The following is a 15,978-nucleotide window of genomic DNA, read 5'->3' as shown; positions in this document are numbered from 1 at the left end:
GTTTTGTGATTTAATAATTGCAATGGCATGCCCACGAGACAGCATTTTATAGCTTTCTTCATCATCATCTGGATCTTACAACTTTCCCACAATCTTCTCAAAATGAAGATATGAAAGTAGGGTAGAAACTTTTTTCGGAAAAAGGGGTTCAGCTGAAGAAGGAGAAGGATAAGAAAGAGCAATGGGGATTGTATATGATCAAAGCACAATATGTCCATGTGTAATACTGTCAAATAATAAACAATATCTATAACTTTAAAATATCAAATATATAATTATTAATACATTTTAATTTAAAAGAAAACTTCATTTTTATTTTATATGTATGGGTATTTTGCCTGCATGTAGTATGTGTACTGCGTGCATACCTGATGCCTAAAAAGAGGTACTGAAACCCTCAAAACTGGCCTTACAAACACTTGAAACCACCATGTGAGTGATGGAAATCCACTAAGCCATCACTCCAGCCTTGAAGATGTTCAAATTTAAAAACAAAGATTTAGATACCATTACTGAAATATATTTTGTTAATTGTAAAATACATGTAAGCTCTCAGGGTTTCTTTCACATGTATGACTATAATTTCCTATCTACTAAACCTTTTTATGGTTTTATCAAAATATGTACAATGTTCATCTTGTGACCCATCAATGTCACTGTACTCTGCAATTAACGAGAACCTTGGAGAAGGTTCTCAAAATCTTTTGTAAACTTGATAAGTTTTGTTTCAAACAAAGCAAATGTGATGAGATATTTTCAATACAATGCAGGGAAACTGAATATTAAAGCTTGATGGATGACAGTAAGTACACATTGTTAATTTTAGGATGTAATATATGTAATAATGATACTGTTAACCAGCTAAAGTATTTGTGAATGAATCTGTCTGAAGTTCATTCTGAAGGCATTCCTGAAGTAAAAGTATGAGTAGGAAATAGAGCAGAATAGGTGTGTTCAAAATCCCAAAGAGTTGGTAAACCTGGGTTAAACATAGGTACTTATTCATTGCATCATCTATTTTATGTGTTGAAAAATAAAAGTATAAATTTTAAATGAACCATTGGTGTTGCTGGTGTTATCTCCAGTCCTGCCCCGGCCCTCAACCACTCAGACCCAAATAAACACACTAGCCGCATCCCGGCACATTGGCTTCATATGCCTATAGAGAATAGAAAGCCTCCTCGCCTAGCACTTAAGACACCTAAGAAAGTATTTTGACTGTGGAAAATAGTTTGGTTGATAATTATTTTTCAAATTATGATATGCTGTCTCTGGATTAAGACTAGCAGATATAAATTCTGAATTAGTTACTATACAACCTTGAGAAAGTTATATAACTTTACCACACCTACTTCTCAGTGCTTTAATGGAAATATTAATGGTAATAACTGCATGGAGGTATAGTGAACAAAAAATAACATTTATATATAAGTGTAACTATTACTAAAATATTTATAAAATGATTGTAGAGTGCATGGTGCATAATAATGTTCCAATAGAAGTTAATTGTCTTTGTTAATCTTCAGTTTAAGGCACCATTTTAAAAGCAGAGAAGGATGTTCAAATTACTATTTGTAACATCAAAGAATTCCAAGGCCAGATATGATCTGCAGAAATCATCTGATGCCTTTAAATAGTTTGATACCTAACTCACCAGAAAGATTTGTCTATTGATGCAGACACAAAAAATAAATATAAGAACTGATATTTGTATATATTATTCGTATTATATAATATAATTGCCTAATACATTATATATTATGTAATAGTATATATGATCGCTGATAGTAACCATATATACCATGTAATGGTTGTATAATATTATACATGAATATTATATATGAATATATTATAACTTATATTTATAATTTATAAGAAATTATACTTCACTTGTATAATTTATTTTTGTTTTCTCACTGTATCCTTCCTTTTCCCTCCACATATTATTTAAGCTTAAAAATAAAGCTAGACAAAATAATATAGTCATATTTCACAGTATTTTGCATATTATAATGATTTCATAAACTAATGTAAGAATTAGTATTTATAAACATCTAATTCATGAGATTAGTATATTGTCTTTTTATTCCAATTGGAGAAAATAATTTGCATTTTTTTGAATTGCCATTAAAAGAATATACATATTATTATATACTTACATTTAAGTTTTTCCTTCATGAGCTCAAAAGGATTTTCATAACTATTGAATCTAGTATCCATACATTTCTATATCAGAGAGACTCTGTCATCCAACTTACTACCACAACAATTTTTCCATACTTAGTTTAACTAATACTTCCATTACATGTATTTATATGTAAGGTTACATAGTGCACAACAGTAAAAAAAAAAAGAGGGGTCTTTACAGCAAACTATTAGAAATTTTAAATTTAATCCAGGATTTGTAGCATAAAAGAAAACTTTTATTTCAAAATGTGATTGTAGTTTACCCAATGGCATTCAAGTTTTTCTGGTGAATATGAAAAGATAGGATCCTGATGTGCCTTAACACTTTCTGTATTTTTAAATTAATAAAAAATTCTATCTAAAGTCCAATGTATTTAGTGGGTACATTTTTCATGGTCTAAATTTATTAAAAGTTAAATTTCACAGTTCCTCGGTAAGGAAAACACTTCAATATTAAACAGCCAATTTCTGTAATATGTCAAGTACAATAGAGTTTCCTGTAGAAAACTGAATACGTAAGAAAATGCCATCATCTTTCAGGACCCTTGGGCCTTGGCATCATGCACTAGTAGTTAATTAGAAACATGTAAAGCACCTTCCTGTGAGTAAGAAGTTTAACTATGACTTATACACTGACTTTTCATTTTATTTTCCATGTCAAAATTCCTGCAACATGTATGGATCTAGGTTCATTTGGAACTATTAAAAACAAAATTACCTAGACTCACTCCATTTGTGTAATAAAGTGATGTTTACTTGACAAATCTTATCACTCTCCTGATTTTATAAAGGTTTATGGTCCGCATTTTCTTGACTATTAGCTGTAAATTCTTGATTCTGAGGAATAGGGGATAGAACTAACTGTGGTTCATGACTATGGCTGGAAAAATATCTTTGCTACTTATATTCATCCAACACACAAATATACAAATTCAATAAACATATTCACAAAAGCTAAATAATCAACAACTAGATACCCTTCAAGGAAGCATTAAAAGGCTAATAGAGCATGAAATTGGGAGTGAATAGTACAGAAAAAGCACATTGAAAAGCAGAAATGTGATGAGCAGGGTGATTCATGTCTGAAATCTGACAGGAGAGTTGAGTTCAAGGCCATCTTGGACTACAAAGCAAGACTCTTCATCAAAACAAAAACAAAAAAATTAAGTGTAATGAATTCAGATATTGATAGAATATTTAAATATGTATTCTAACAGATACATGATCAAAAGTATTTCAGAGAGCAGTTCTTTTTATGAGTGCTCAAACTTTTGTAATTTGACTGCTGCATAAATCAAAGAAGTATACACAATGCTGATAATTCATTGCCCAAAACAATTTTAATACAGATGCTGTCGTTAAAGTTCCTTCTCAGGAGGGAGAGGTAAACAATGTCTACCTCTTCTCCTAAGCTCCCAACAACAAACTAAGGCATGCTTCCACCAAAGTTCACTCTGGGGGACCCATCAGTTTATTGGGCTTCCTTACAGGGATGTGGCCACTCCTCTCCACAACCTGCTGTGCGTAGAAATTCTTACCCAGGAGGAGTGAGGGCTTCCTCACCGTGGCATAAATGGAGCCCTCCACTCTGGCCTTCCCAAGCCTATATATACTCTAGCCCCTCCCCCAGGCCACGTGTAGAGTGGCAGGTTAGTAGGGAGCAGTTGGATAATGAGGACGGGGGAGGGGGAGGGGAGGCAAAACTGTCAACAAGGCCAGCTTGGATGAACTTTCCCAAAGGGGGCATATCTGAATGCCTTATGGTGGCAGTTGCTTTGGCTCAGGACAGTCACTCACAATGCCCTCCACCCCTTCTACCAGCTCTTACATTCTCCCGGCCCCCACCTCTTCCATGATGATTCCCTATCTGCATAGGGAATGACTGATGCATGTAATTAGTCAGGGCTCTTTAGAGGAACAGAACTGGGTCTTCCTATTTCAACTGATTTAATTAAGAAAAATCCCTCACATGTGTACCCAGCCACTTGGGTTTTAGTTAATTCCAGATGTAGTCAAGTTGACAACCACATTGTGTGACTATATTTCTTCTGCTTTGGAAGGGGCTGTAGCCTCACATCTTCCTATTCATCCCTACATTTTCAGTACATGGTGGCTGATGAGTCTAGTGGACATTTCTCCTACCACAAAACACAAATGGGGAAAATAATAAAACAAACAATGACAAAAAACAGGAAATGGAAAAAATACCCAAACAAATATGGACTAAAGCAAGTGTGATTGTAAACTCAAGTGTGGGGAGCCAATTTAGCTGGCACATCATTGAACTACTCTATAGTAGTTGCTTTTCCACTGGAGCCTATGATTTCCTTAGTCACAGATTGTTGTCTAAATTCCCAGCTTTAGATGTGAATTCCCCTGTGAAGTAGGCCTTAAGTCCAACCAGAAAGCTGCTTTTATTAGCAATCACTATAGCCATTATTGCAGTAGATGGCGCTTCTTGACTAGCACTTTCATTCCGAGCTAAGTGAGTCTTTTGGGCTTGGTTCACCCCAGTGTCCTTAGTAGCAACTTCTGTCACTATAAGAGCTAGCTAACAGGGAGGGAACTGTGGTGTTATATTGTGTACCCCAATAAAATCTGCCTGAAGATCAGAGAACAGAACAAGCCACTAGATTAAACATAGATGCCAGGCAGTGGTGGCACACACCTTTAATCCTAGCACTCGGGAGGCAGAGATCTGTCTGGATTGCTATGAGTTCAAAGCCACCCTGGGCTACGTGAGATTGACTCAAACTACGAGAGAAAACAGAGCCAGGCAGTGGTGGCACACACCTTTAATCCCAGCACTTGAGATCTCATGCCTTTGCTTGGGAAGCACACACACCTTTAATCCCAGGAATATTATGGCAGGGCAGATAAAGGTATATAAGGCATGACGAAACAGGAACTAAAGGCTTTTCACCAGAAGTGTCCCTTTCAGCTAGAGGCTTTTTCAGCTGGAGCCTTTCAGATGAGGACTCAGAGGATTTCAGTCAGAGGATTCATGGAGTTGGTGAGGTGAGATGTGGCAGTGGCTTATTCCTTTGTCTCTCAGATCTTCAGACAGTTATCAGGGTACAATATATTCCTGCTTCAGGCCTGGTCTTAGCTTTATTTATCCAAGTCCTACAGCCAAAGTATACAACCTTTTCAGGAGGAAGGACTTATTCAGTCCGAGAATTCAACCAACAGTTATGGCTATAACCTTTATTGTTTTAGGGGCCTCTAGGGCCTCCATGATCAACAAAGAGAGGGAAGTAACCCACTCTGGGATTCTTGAGCATTTGTTTTATGTTGGAGTACTCTCTAACATTTCCAGGCCCAGCCTAATTCTCCCCAATCTTTGCAAACTATCCCAATCACCTGGGCAGTTAGCACTTGTCTTACTCAAGCATAAAACTTCCAAGAATTCCACAGCAAAACTTGGCCTTTGCATTGTTTGTGAACTTTCTCCCCCGTACTCGCTTCTTGCACTCACATGTCTCTTAAAAGACTCTCCAAACCTGCAAAACACTCAAGAGTTAGCATTGTGATAGCTATATGTAGCAAAACCTTTATTCAGAGGATGGACAGAACAATGGGGCGAAGTCCTAAGCCATCGTCTCATAATGAATAGGGAGTCTGTGGAGATAACATTGGTGAAGCACCTTGAAAGTCAACTGTCACCTGTTTCAAGCAGGTGTCAGGTGGTCACAGAAAGTCATAGCCAAGGAGATAGTGAAGTCAAACACAAGCAAGGTCTAGCATGGCATAAGATTGTATCCATTAGTACCAATTGTTTCCTCCACAGATTCATGTTGGATACAGCAGCATGAATGGGAAGCAGTAAGTTAGCTTTTCACAGTGCTCAGTCATTCTCTCTAAGCCATTTTACTTCCATAACCTGGAGCTCTTTCATGAGGCCTCCCAGCCTTTTCCTACCCTGAGTTTGGTGACACTCAGGCCTGCTCAGTACTAATGGTGCATGAGTTCCTGCTCTCTCCTGCTGTGCCTGCTGCTTAGACTGGTCCCTTGGCTCAGAGAGGCTCTGGTCTAGCACTGTGGCTGTAACTGCAGCTAAGGCCTCTCTATCCACCACAACTGGCTTCTGGAGGAGGCCCTGGCTGGACAAACCATCTCTACCCTTCAGGTACTCTTTTGTGCAGGAGAGAAAGGTGCTCTACTCAGTCTGAAAGGAAAACTGCTCACCCTTTGGACAGGCTTCATCATCTGGACCTGTATTGTTTTATCATAGAGGCCTTTTGTGCACTGGTCCTTAGACTTTAAAGCCTTCCAAAAGTTCAGTAATGCAGAATTTGACTTTATGTCAATTTTTTCCTTGGGAATTCGGGTGTGACCAAAATCTTGCCACATTTGCTTTTGAGTCACCCATACAGACCTTTTTCTCAGATTGCCTTTCTCTTATCTCTAAGCTGCTCTCAAGTTATGGACACCCTTTACATGCTGGTCTAAGTCACTTAGAGCCTCCTTCCTCTTTCCTACTTCATAAAGATCTTGCCTCACCACAGAACTCAGCAAAGCTGCTACAGCTCCATACCTCACAAGCCATGCCGGATCCAATTCCTCTTTATGTCTCTGATGAGCACTGTCCTCTCAGACCCTGTGAGCTGGGCATCATACACTGCTTTTCTCATTCTTAGTTCCCTCAGTAGTGCCTGTCCCTCCTTTATTGTCCTCCAGCCCCTGACATCCATGAGGACCTCTACTGATAATGACTAATGGCTCATATGAGCCAGTCCATTAGGACTGATACCCTTTGAAGTGCCTCAGGCTACGAAGCTTGTGTCTCAACAAGAGGCGCGTGGTTGCATTGCTCTGTTTCTATGCTTCTACAGCACTCAGACTAATCATCTCATCTGCCCACATATTCCACAACCTCACAATCTAGAATGTGAGTCTTTCACTGGTTGTTTAAAGCTTTTCCCTAATTCTAATAATCCCTACATTGGCTATTCTTTGATGATCTCCTGGTCTATCCATCTGGATGCTGGATCATGAATTTTTCCTTTCTCTATATCAAATGTCAGACTTGTAAGGTATCTTTTATTATTTATAGTGTAGTTGGTTTTTTATACTCTTTGCTTTTTGGGCGCCTGCCACAGAGCTCCCAAATAAATGCACAGAGGCTTATTCTTTCTTATGAGTTACTAGCCTTAGCTTGGCTTATTTCTAGCCAGCTTTTCTTAAGTTATCCCATCTACCTTTCGCCTCTGGGCTTTTACCTTTCTCTATTCTATATCTCTTTCTTTCCTTCTTACTCCATGACTGGCTGTGTTGCTGGGTGGCTGGCCCCTGGCATCCCGGTCTCCTTCTTTTCTCACTCCTCCCTCTTCTCTTTTTCTCCTATTTATCTGCTTCTCTGCCTGGCAGCCCCACCTATCCCTCTCCTGCCTAGCTATTGGCCATTCAGCTTTTTATTAGACCAATCAGGTGCTTTAGGCAGACAAAGTAACACAGCTTCACAGAGTTAAACAAATGCAACATAAAAGAATGCAACACATCTTTGCATCATTAAACAAATATTCCACAGCATAAACAAATGTAACATTTCTTAAACTGATATTCCACAACATTATAGGTCACTCCTTCCTCATCCCTACTCAATCCCTCCAAAGAGTTCCAGGTTTGGGGGTTCTGAGAGGGGATCTGTATTACTGATCTAAGCTGGGCCCTCTTCTCCTTTTGGCACCCTACAAATAAAAAATGACAGACCTACATTTCCATTTCTCCATCTCATTTACTCACTTATTTGGAAGCCAGTGCTAAAGCCACCAACCTTATGTCTTTTCCTGCTGTAATTCCCACCATATATCCACAGTCTCCATCTGGGCTGCTCCATGGGCCTAGGATAAATCTTATTAACTATAGCAGTAGCACTCAGGCTGCCTCTGCAGCTGCTCACTGTCACCTCTGCCCTTGATGTGTTATTTCCAGGGCTTGTAATGTCTGCTCTAGACCTTTGGCAGTTCTCAAAACATTCCCATAACCCACCCATCAATCAGACATACCCCAGCCGTTAATCAGGCACGCCACTCCATACCACTTGGAAAAAGATAATTGGTCATCCTGGGATTTCCCCCACTGACAGCTCTTGCTTGCCCTGGTGGCCACTCCTTCGTTACATGTCTCCCTGCTCTCTGCACTATCCCTATCTCAGTCACTATCCCCACAAACCCTATAGGGACAACCCACCACGACAAATTTTCCTCTGCAAACAAATGGCCCCCTTCATGCAACTTCACTTTATCTGTTTGTCTCACTTCCCATTTCATGGATATCATTTCTCTTTCTAAACTTATCCTTGGTTTTGTCATATCCATATCATATGCCAAGTGTTGCAAATATTCCTTTCCAGGGGGAGCCATAGGCAACATTTACCCCTTCTCCCAAGGTCCCAACAACAAACCAAGGCATGATTCCATAAAAGTCACTCTAGGGAACTGATCAATTTTTTAGACTTCTGAGTGATTACTTACCAGGGTGTGGGCACTCCTCCTCCTCCCAACTGGCCTGACCTTGAAAGTCTTACCCAGAAGAGATGAAAATTTCCCCATAGAGGCATAGATGGAGCAGCCTACTCTGCTCCCAAACAAGATATATGCTGTAGTCCTTCCCAAAAACCACATACAGAATGGCCAGTTGGTAAGGAGTAGTTGAATACTGTAAGGAAGTATAAATTGTCAACAACCCAAGCTGAGATGACCTTTAGCAAGGAAGGACAGCTGAATGACCCAAGATGGCAGTTACTTGGCTCAGAGGGCAGTCACTCACAGCAGATGCAGATGAAACACCTGTTGATATTTCCTTTCAAACACTTACCCATTTAGCAAGAAGCATGAGAAATAAGATAACTGTGATCACTTGAGACCAGGCAAAATTATGCTGCTTTATATTACTATTTCAAGGAGCTGTGATTTATTTTTAGGTCTGTCACTACACAATGATAACTGAATTGACTTTTGCTCTTTATACTACATTATAACAATATTGTTATGACAATCACGTAACCAATACTTTATTTTACTTTTAAATCTTGAAGATGGTATTATTAATAAAAGGATATCGAACTCTAAAAATAAACTTGCATTAGTTAGGCTTCTCTAGAGTAACAGAACTTATAGAATGAGTCTCAGATGGATAGATAGATAGATAGATAGATAGATAGATAGATAGATAGATAGATAGATAGATAGATAGATAGAAGATAGATAGATAGACAAAGATAGAGATACAGAAAGGGGATTTATTGGAATGACTTACAGGTCACAGTTCAGCTAGTCCAACAATAGCTGTCTGTAAATGTAAAATCCAAGAATCCAGTAGTTTCTCAGCTGGTCTTCACTATATGCTGGAATCCGAAGAAGTAGGCTCCAATGCCAGTGAAGGAAGGGATGTTCAAGCATGCAAAGAGCAAAAGCTTTCTTCTTCTATGTCCATATATAGACTTCCAGTAGAAAGTATGCCCCAGATTAAAGGTATGCCTTCCTACCTCAAAGGTCCAGACTAGAAGTGAATTCACCCACTTCAAACCAAACAAAAAAATCTCTCACAGGTGTGCCCTCCATTTCTGAATTGTAGTTCATTCATCTGGAATGAACTACAATGTCAACTCAAGTTGACAAGCAAGAACAGCCATCATAAAACTTATTTCTTATCCTGATGTTAATGCCAAATTTATATTATTAAATCAAAGACAATAAATTCCATGGTCACTTGAGGTGATGGTGAGAGATAATCTGTATAATTTAGATAAAATGAAATTCTTATTTAGGCTCTTAAATGTAACTTTGCTGCATACGTTTCTCAAATACATCAGTTATATTAAGCCTTCCATTACATCTTAATTTTATAAGCCTGGCATGATACTTAAAAATATTAATGATGATTACTCATCCTAAATACATCCAACGTCTAATCTACTCTTGTATTTACAGCAGACACCATGCGATCAATACTCACTTATCTTTTCTTCACTTACAGCTACCAGCTCCCTGTGTCAAAAGATCCTGCTGAGATGATTTGTAACAGTAATAGCCTGTAGTGTTCCTCTGGTGAAGTCCACATTCGAAGGATGAATTATAACCCATCAAAAAGTCTGTTTCATCTAAATCAAAAGTATTTTAGTATCTTGTTTTAGCACTTAACTTTGCTTTTTCTTGAAATGACCACTCTTAACTTCAGATGGTTGTTTAGAAATCCAAAAAGATTCTTAATCTTGAATTTTCACTTACTTCAATCCTTAAGATTTCCTTTTTAAATGATTTTATATATTTTTCATTACAAAATTAAAATTATTATATACATACTACCAAGTGTGTATGTTAAACAATATCAAATAATTTATTTCACTATGAGAAAAAATATTGAAATGATACTTAAAACATAGAGTGTTTCAGGAGTTTTTATACACACAAATAGACACAAATATAAAAATGCATTTTCTATGGGACTCTATCTCAGAAAAATAAAATTTTGGTTTGTACAAAATGATAATACTATGCTTTCTAGTTTCCAAAATTCTCATTTCACTCAACAGTGTAATGAACATGAATTTCCATATCAATATTCATTCCACATGTGTTCAGCACTTTATGGATTATTATAATATTATAGATAACTGCTGTTTGACAAGTGTTAGATTTTTAGGCATTAATTCCTGGAATTAGAGAAATGAGTTGGTCAAATCAATTACAGATCAGTTTAGAAAAGTGGATACAATGCAGAACTAAACAATACATTTATCTTGAGCTAAATATGCAACTTCAGTGAATTCATACCAGTTAAAATAAATTATACTGGAGATATTACATATTCTACAATTTTAATCAAAATAGTTCCTCCCAGATTATATTATAATCCAGAAAAAGCACATTCCTACTCAAATAAACATCCCATTCTTACAAAAATACAATGTATAGTGAATATTTATAATATTTGTCTTCATTTAATACTTTTCCTTCAGTACATTTTCCTCTTTCAAGGTCTCTTTTTCTGCTGATAGATGTACAACCAGGAAACACTCAATTATTTTATGTACATGGTATGCAAACATGCATGCAGGCAAAACGTCTATACACGTAAAATAACAAACAAAAAATGTTTTTTTAAACAGTTCTCTCTACATAGCCTGGCTGTCCTGGATATCACTATGTAGACTAGGCCAACCTTGAACTTACTAGTGTAGTGCTGTAATAAGAGGCCTCTCTACCTCCTGAGTGCTGGGATTAAAGGTGTGTGCTACCACGCTCAGCTAATGAAAATATTTTTAAAAGAAATATTTTGATCTATGCAAGAGGTAAAAAAGACAGAAATTTCAGGAATTTAATTTTTTTTTTTGGGGGGGGGGCTTACGCTGCAGTCTAAGGTTCCAGGTCTGATTCACCTCCTGCTAATTTCAACTTTATTTCAATTCAGTGGAAATTTGGTATATGATAAAGCAAAATTAAAACCTCATAAGAAAGTTTAACTTGACTTTCAGTAAGTGTTAATGAGGAAATTCTTGCTTTAAGTTGAACTCAAGAGAGTCAACCAGGCCAAAGATAATCATACCATGAAGAAAAAAAAAAACCTTATTTTCCAGTGACAGAAATATGAACCAAATAGGATCTACATTATAGAGAAACCCATGAAAGGAAAGTACACTGGATACAATTTATGTTCAAAGAATGTGGGTAAAATGGGGTACTTTTGTGAACCTGAATTTAAGCTTACAAAACAAACACAAAATGAAAGAAAACTAATGATAATTTTCAGCTTCACAACCCCTGGGTGAAAATGTTTCCTAATTATATATTTGTGGTTACTAAGCAACACTGTAAAAATTATAATGTATTCTGAAAGACTTTATCGAGATCTACATCTGTAAAGGTTTTGCAGGTTAAACAGCATACATATACTGATGTCCTGAGGATCTCAGAATTCTCTTGCCTCCCTACTCAAGCTCTCAGGCTGAAATGAATTTGGAAAGACAGTAGGTGGCAGTATTGGGCTCAAAAAATAAAGGCAGTCTAAATTGTTGTGGTAGCAATTTGCATTTAAAAAAATAAATGAACACAAAAATGTACTGGATTTAAAGAGGTGTTATTTTACAAGAAGTGGCTATATTATTTGAAGGATAAAAACACGAGAGTGAAATGGAAAGGCGATAATAAATATCTGTTCATCCATGAAGTTTTCAAAACCATTGTTGCCCCTCACAAACAAGGTTCCCTGCATGAAACCACATAAAATATATTCAAATAGTAATCTAATTAGCTCATACTACTAGAGTGATTGCTTAGCATGCATGAATCTATGGTTTTAATCCCTAGGGTTGCAATCCATCAATCAATCAATCGATAAACAACATGAAACAATAAAATACCTGATACTTATGTGCAGTAATGAGAATTATAGTACATTGACACACTAAAGAAATATTAAACAATGAGAGAAGAGATCTCAGAAGGCATGACATTTAAGCTAAGATAAATAGCAAGAAAGTACTATGCATATGATTATCTGGGAAAAATATGAATATATATAAAGGTAAAATATACTGCATTTAGTGGGTTGAAGAAATAAACAGAAGAATAATATCTCTGCAGTATAGGAAATGGCAAAGGATGCTATGAAAGCAGCAAGGAGGTTTTAGTAGTTTCTCGATGATACAGAGGTTTGATTATGATGATACTATAACCTAATGTAAAATCTCTTTTGCTAAACCTGTGCATAGCTTACTCAAAAGAAAGCGTTGCCCTGAAAATTTCAAGGCACATGTTTTAGTGTGCAAATTTGAATTTGCTATCAGCCATGTTTTGCATAGCATGTAAAAGAGAAAGATTAGATCTCTGCTTTGGTTTTCACCAGCCATTGTTTTTATTGCAAGTGGATGGAAAAAAATGAACTATGTCCAAGAAGAACATAACTAAAACAGGGCAAGATATGTATCTAAATATATATGTACCTAAATATATACCATATGTAAATAACTTTATCAATTACTGTCAAACAAAGAATCATGGGTGAAATAAATTAGGAGATAAATTAGAATAAAGTATAATAACATAGACATGAAAGTACCACAGGGAAAACTATTACCCTGTATGCTAAATTTTAAAAATTAATTTTAAAAGCATCCCTCAAGGCATCAATGAAATTACTTATTTCATCTGGATGGCTTACTTGTCTAATGAAAGCATTTTAAATGGTCAACTTCATGTTCAAAAAGTTCATATCCATTACTGTCATATGAAGCATTCAGCCATCTACCAAATATCTGTGCTTGGCACTACAGACGAAACAAAAGAAACATGTCTCAATCATATGGAGAACTGAGAAGCATGACATAAAGAAGTAGAGATGATTTTCAAATTTGCATGAATATGTGCATAAATGCAAAAAGGAAAACAAATTTGTGAAACAAATAGAAAAATGTACAGTAAGTGAAGGTGTATGGGAAAATGTGCATTTTATACTGGTCCTGAAAAAGTAGAGATATGCATAAAATGAAGTCACTCCATGTAATATGAATACTGTGAGTGAAATAAATGACAGAAAATAAAGGACTTTGTAAACCAATTATGAATAAGGAGTACTGGAGAGAAATGAACCAAGAGTGGGATAAAGAGAGTCATTAACAAAGGGTTTGAATACTAAGGTTAAACATTTAATTTTATATGGCATTATAAAACTGTAGAATCTAAATTTATGTAAGAAGAAACAAACCAGAATTGAGTGATTGTCTGAAAATATTTATTTTAAAATGCCAGTGTCATAAAAGAATGAAAATCTGGAATATAATTTCACAGTAAAGGTGGCTAAAGTATGAGAATTAGATACAATGCATTGTGGTGATATTGTGTTCCCCAAAATATTGTGCACCCTAATAAACTTATCTGGGGTCAGAGAACAGAACAGCCACTAGATATAGAGGCCAGAAAATGATGGCACACACGCCTTTAATCCTAGCATTCCAGAGGCAGAAATCCTTCGGGATCTCTGTGAGTTCAAGGCCACACTGGAAACAGCCAGGCGTGGTAACAAGAGCCTTTAATCCCAGGAAGTGATGGCAGGAAGCAGAAAGGTATAAAAGGAGTAAAAACCAGGAACTAGCCTGGTTAAGCTTTTAGGCTTTTGAGCAACAGTTCAGCTGAGATCCATTTGGATAAGGACACAGAGGATTCTAGTCTGAGGAAACAGTATCAGCTGAGGAATTGGCAAGGTGAGGTGGCTGTGGCTTGTTCTGTTTCTCTGATCTTCCAGCATTCACCCCAATACCTGGCTCAGGTTTGACTTTATTAATAAGAACTTTTAAGATTCCTGCTACAATGCATAATCCTAAATTAACATAAGAATACTGCAAAAAGTACATTGAGACATTTGACAAAATTTTAATAAATAATTACATGACATTACTGTATCTATTTTATTCTATCTAATTTAAATTAATTGTGATTATATACTAAAGCATACTGTCTTAGAAAATATTAATCCATGTTGTGTGAAGAATACATTGTCAAGAAATCTGCAACTTAGTCTTGAGTGATTCAACACATGACAGTGTTAGCACTCACATATGTAAACAAAACATGCAAAGCAAAAGAGGCAAAATAAATCAATTATGTCTTATCTACATACAACATATTATATAATTATTAAGATCATCCCTTCATATGCCATAATTAGATAGCAATGATATAAATTTTCCTCAAATTACTCTAAAAGCATCATTAAATGACAATAAAAAGATAATCCGAGTTTCTGTTTATAACTTGATCAGTCAAGTATTAAATGCAAAAAAAATTCAGAGTTATATTAGTTATGTCATATATATGCTTAGATTCATGGTTATTAATAAAACATGTCATAAACACAAAATCAATTTATGTGCTAAAATATGTCCCAGAAAATTATGAATTGTGCACAGTAGTTGAATAGTCATAAAACTCTCTTATCTTTGACTAAAATTAACAACTTTTCTCAACATTAAGAAAGCTAAGACTATCATTTTGTGGTTGGGTTTGGTTTGGTTTTTGAGACAGGGTCTCAGTATGTAGGCCTGACTGGCCTGAAACTCAGGGATATGCTTGCCTCTGCTTCCCCACTTCAGGGACTAAATGTGTGTGCCTCCACGCCTGTCTTGAAATCATTCTTAATATTACTTATATTTCAATATTTCTATTGCTAAATTTTACTTTAGTCTATACATAAAAATAAATATTTCAAATTCTATTTGAATAAGAAAATAAAAGCCAGTATTTTTAAATTTACATATTTAAATTTTTCTTACCCTCTAGTTTTCTAGACCTCAAATATCCTAATGTGGAAAAGAGAAATTTTGTTTTTAGCCTAGAGTACTTTTTTTTTTGTTTTTCGAGACAGGGTTTCTCTGTGTAGCTTTGGAGCCTGTCCTGGAACTCACTTTGTAGACCAGGCTGGCTTTGAACTCACAGAGATGTACCTGACTAGTGCTGAGATTAAAGGTGTATGCCACCACTGCCCAGATAGCCCAGAGCGCTTTTAAAAATCAGTTTCAATGATGAGATTTTGCAATTAAGTTATTCAAATACCACTCTCACAACCACCAATGGTACCAAAACTTCCATCAAGTAATAAACGTTCCAAAGAAGAAATTTCCAATAACATGCAGTTTACACAGTTCAGTATATAAGCAATAGTTGTATAACACCAAAGAAAAAAAATACCATAAGTTACAAAAATTATTTTAAATCTAGTATAATAAAGAAATAAAAACCCTCATGATAAATGTATGTAAAAATAATCATTATTATGATTATTCAGTCTAGATAG

This window comes from Peromyscus eremicus, chromosome X (genome assembly GCF_949786415.1).
Source record: "Peromyscus eremicus chromosome X, PerEre_H2_v1, whole genome shotgun sequence".
Taxonomy (NCBI): domain Eukaryota; kingdom Metazoa; phylum Chordata; class Mammalia; order Rodentia; family Cricetidae; genus Peromyscus; species Peromyscus eremicus.
This window is presented reverse-complemented; position numbering follows the sequence as displayed.